This window comes from Hipposideros armiger, unplaced genomic scaffold (genome assembly GCF_001890085.2).
Source record: "Hipposideros armiger isolate ML-2016 unplaced genomic scaffold, ASM189008v1 scaffold_1029, whole genome shotgun sequence".
NCBI classification, from domain to species: domain Eukaryota; kingdom Metazoa; phylum Chordata; class Mammalia; order Chiroptera; family Hipposideridae; genus Hipposideros; species Hipposideros armiger.
This window is the reverse complement of record NW_017732379.1, coordinates 632,482-637,656: the sequence shown is the minus strand read 5'-3', so window position 1 is coordinate 637,656 and position 5,175 is coordinate 632,482.

Here is a 5,175-nt window from a genome sequence, read left to right as displayed (position 1 = left end):
TTCTTCAACTAGTCAATGTGTAACCTGGTTTCAAAGGCATCTTTTTAAATATACATTATTGATTTATTAACATTGAACTCATGGCCAGCAGTACAATTACCCATGACTAAAAGAAGCTAAGACACATTTTTCTCCCATAAGACACTTCACAGTTTTGTCCTATGGAACACTAAGCAGCTCTTCAGCAGTTGAGGACCATTTTAAACAGTGAAATCACCAAAAAAACACAAAAGTGTGATAAAATGTATCACTAAATGACGCTTGTTTATATTGTGAGAGTTGAAACAAGAAGCTGGGTAACACCTTGTTCAATCTCAGCTGAGAATGTGCACATTGGACAAGTCAAATTTTTCCCATGTTCATGAAGGATTGTGTAAGTGTCTCAAGTGTTGATTTGGGGTTACATATAAATTTTAGGGAGTAGGTGAATGTGCAAATACAGAATCTCTGAATAATGAGAGTTGACTGTATTATGATTTTGCAATGGATCACTCTCCTTTTTGTTTTTACATTCTGTGATAATTTATTTTAACACCTTTTCACTTTTCTCCTCTTATTTTTTTCAACTCTCTCTCCCTACCCACTATTGTTCTTCTTTTCTATGCTCCATTTCACCATTTTTAACATCTAGGTTCAATGCTGCATTTCTAATTGCTCACCATAGAATTCTACATCGATCGTCTACTAACATTTTAATTTTCACTCACTATTTTCTTTTAAAGAGCTGCAATTTCTCCTAAATTCACTATTTGGTTAATAACACTGTTATGGTCAATTTTATGTGTTAACTTGACTGAGCCATGGTGTGTCTAGACATTTGGTCTGAGTGTGTCTGTGAGGGTGTCACTGGATGAGATTAACATTTAAATCAATAGGCTTAGTAAAACAGATTGTCTTCCCTAATGTGGTCAGTCCCACCCAATTAATTTAAGACTTAAAGAGAATAAAACGACTGAATAGGAGGGAACCTTTGCCTGCTTGGCTGTTTGAGCTGGGACACCAGTGTTTTTCTGCCCTTGGAATGGAACTTATACCATCAGCTGCCCTGATTCTCAAGCCTTCTCAATTGGACTGGAGCTAATCTACTAGCTTTCCTGGGTCTCCACTTATTGTCTATAAATCTTGAAATTCAGCCCCTGTAATCAATTAACCCAATTCCTTATTATCTATCTATCTATCTATCTATCTATCTATCTATCTATCTATCTATCTAATCTATCTATCATCCATATATCTTTACATATCTATCATCTACATCTATATCCATATCTATATCTATCTCCTATTGTTTCTATTTCTATGAAGAACCTTGACTAATACAAACATGACTATCCTTTGAATTACCCAATTTTTTGTTTATCTTTGATGATTCTTTTGTTTGTATCTCTCACAACAAAGGTTGTCAAGTCCATTCACTTGTCTCTTCCATTAAATACCCCTTGACTATTATAATAACACTCCAACTAGTCTCTTCTTTGGCTATCCTGAACAGGACAGTAGCTGTGTAAATACAAATTTATTTAAAATAGAAGCCTACATAATAATGATTAATGGAAGTATGCTTTCTAGTGTTGTTATATGTAAGGAAGGTACACATTATATGGTATATAGAATGATTTGATAAAAGTTCAAATAACGAGACCAAAGAGGGCAAGAAAAATAAGTTCCCATTGTAAATGTGGAGGTTAAGTAAGAAATTTAAAGGTGCATAATATTTAAGTACCAGAAAAGGACACCTTTGGTAATGAGAATATAAGCATAGACCCAGAGTATGAATGTCAAGAGAATATTCAGACAGTGAGTAACCTAAGAGAGAGGTGGAATATTTGTTTTGGGTAACAATTAATTCTGATGTTTGAAGAGTAGGAAATGGCACATTCATAATTGTGTAGGAGGGTTGGTACAATAAAGTTGGTGGTGGTACGTTAGGACTGGTTACTTAATAAAAGTACTGGTCTGATAGAAATATACAAGATTGCTTGGAGGGAAGAAAAACTCGAAAAAGAGCTTGGAAGGAGTGAGCTAGAAGCTTGCTGAACTGAGTCCTAAGTGATGAAGTCTGGATTGGCAGCAGAAAGTTGGTAAAGGAGGAAGGATATCGAGGGGTCTAATTTTATCTTAACTGCTTCCAGAAGACATCCATTACACAAAGTTAAAAAACAAACAAATAAAGAAAAAACCTCAAGAGCAATAGTTCTCAACATGGGCTATACATGCCTTCAAAGGTAGAGCCTGAATATACCTGGGGGAGATGTTTGCATGGCACAATGCCTGGAGAGTGCTACTGGGATTTGGCGCACTGAAGCAAGCACCCTAATTTCCCCTCATTGCAAGGGTAGTCACATACAACAGAGAAGTGCTAACCCCAAATGTCTATATTGCACCAGTTGGAAAGCACTGAGAAGAAGTGTTCTTAATTAAAAATGCATGGATGCACTTTTGGAGATCAGGGAAACGCTGAAAATTAGAATATACTACTATCTCCTCATCTTTCTGTTAGGAAGCAGCAGTATTCTTATGAAAACATTAGCAATTACTATTTCAAAGCACAAGGGTCTTGGGTGATAATATATATATATAACTCAGTGATACTTGGGAATGCTGATTTTTACCCTATTAATTGATTACAAAGGAGATTACCTAAAGAAAACAGAGAACATTTGGCCATAAGATTTAGGTAATTTTATCAGTACCATATTATTTATAAATCAGGTAATATCAAATTCTATGTCCAAACTTTAGCCTGCTTCTTAATCAAGTAAGCCTGTTAATGCATAGATTATTAGAGTTTCTAATTCTATAATAGCTCCAGGTCAGGGTTAAGAATTTTAATTTCTAACAAGTTCCAAGGTAGTGCTGAGACCATTTGTGTAGGTGGGGGTGGGGTGGGCAAGGGAGCAAAGACAAAGAACAGCCTCTAGAAGTTCTCTCCTTGCCTTTGTTACATCATTATATTGAAGAGAGGTGACACTGAGAGGAGTCGCATAAAACATTGCAATATGTGGGTCTTATAAAATTTTTTTGAAGATTTCTCTCTCTTGGACATAGAATATGACACTACTTGATTTATGAGTATTATGTGGCCGAGAAAATTACCTCAAATTCTTATGGCCAAATGTTTTCTATCTCCCTTCTGGTAATCTCTTTCAGTCAGCTATTACTCTAATAGTCAGAAATCCTTCATGCTATATATGCTGAAAGAGAGCGATCTTGAAATCTTGGTGGCTCATGTTTACATCTCACTTCTGTGGACATGAACAAATCACCACCCAAAAGAGAACAAGCAAAGGCTGTTTACTGAGAGCTCCTTACAGCAAAGGAGTCAGCCACCATTACTGGTGTTTGCTCATGTGCAGAGGAGAAAGCTTCACAGTGGGAAAGCTTTACATTGACAGCAAGGGGGGGTTTCAGGGGTGCCCTGATTGGAAACTGTTGGCGTGGGGAAGCAGAAGGCAGGCTGACTCATAATGGGGATCCTATATGGCTGGTTAGGGAAGCATATTTGGCTTCCTCTGGTTGCCCCTAAATTGGAAACAGGGGCAAAAATTGGGGAATCTGTCAGTTATTAATCAAGTCCTGGCTGTTTGGGGCTGGTTGCTACAGAGCTTGTGGTTTGGCTTCCTTGGCTGGTTGCTGCAGATTGTGGGTCAGAGTGCTGTTTATAGATGACCTGGCTGTTGGTATGTTCAGTCTTTCATTTCCATTACTGTCAGCAAGTTCTAGGTCTCGGTCTACTGCTGTAGCTCTACCACAAGCTGTAGGTAGTTCTGGTCTCCTTCTTCTTTTTCTCAGCCCCAAGCTGAATGAGATGCCCTTCTCATAACAGAGGCCTGTGGAAATGAACAAGGTCTCTGAAATCCTCTGTTTAGAATGCACAGGTCATGAGTCATCAGTGTTGACTATTCTATTGATTAAAGCAAGTCACATGATCAAGACCAAAGAAAAGAGAAGTAAGCACAAAATCATTTTGAACACTATTATTATCTGTCAGAGCCACAAGAAATGTCAAGACTATAAAAGGAAGGGGGAAATGGAGGTGGGTGATGGGTTCAAGTGCATGTAGTTAAAAATATTACTGAAAACAGATTCTAAGGGATCTGTTATTGCTATTACACTTTTAGGCTATAGGTTGTTCATCAGAGTTATTATTTAATTATTATATCTCTGGTTACATATATTTATGTATTTTACATAATTCATAACTTAGAAAATTGAAGACTAATAGAAAATATGAAACTATTTTAATGTGCTAAAATGCTTTATGCATTCAATTTATTTTGTCTTTCACAACATCACAAGAATTTGTACTGCTCTGGCACTGCATTCCTCTGTAGAAAATAAAATGATGTGTTAAAAATACATTAAATACACATTTGTAATATTTGTTTAAATATCTAGCAGAATAATTCAAAGGCTTATATTTAAATAATGACTGTTGCTTTCCTTATAGCCTTTATGCAAGTATAGACTTGAGTTAGATTTTTTTTTCTTTTATCATTTATAGTATGAATTTAGAACCTGAGGCAAGTCTTTCCAGTACAAATTTTGACACTTTCAAAATTTTATCTACTCTCTTTTCTAAGTTTCTTAAAGGCATCTTGATGTCAACCAATTTTTTTATTTTTTTTTATATCTCACAACATGCACAAACCTCACACATATTAGCTCAGTAAATGTTTGCTGAATAAGTAAATAAATTAATGAATGTTATCTAAACCCTTACAATAATAGAGAAAGAAAATGAGGTTGAAAATAGTTAAAAGATGTGCCCTTGTTGCATAACTAACTCACAATGAGAGAGGCAATCCTGTATTTCAGGATTTTTTTGTACCACAATGAACTGGCTCTAGAATGAATGGTACTATATAGAATAATAAGTAAAGTGATAAACATGCATAGATATAGAAGTCTATACGAATATACAATTAGTGGGAGATCTAGTTTCACCTGTAACTTATATAACACATAATATCTTGGAAAGATCCTCTACTGCACTGAGTGACATTACTCTTTCACTTAAAAATTTAGAGAGATATTCAATCAGTTAGAAAGTGAGATGGTTATGCAGGTGTTAATCATTTTCCAACCCACAATTCTACACTTTGTGATGCTAGGACTGAGACTCTGCAAATGTATGTTTTTCCTTTGCTAGAGAGTTCTTTGTTAGGTTTTACA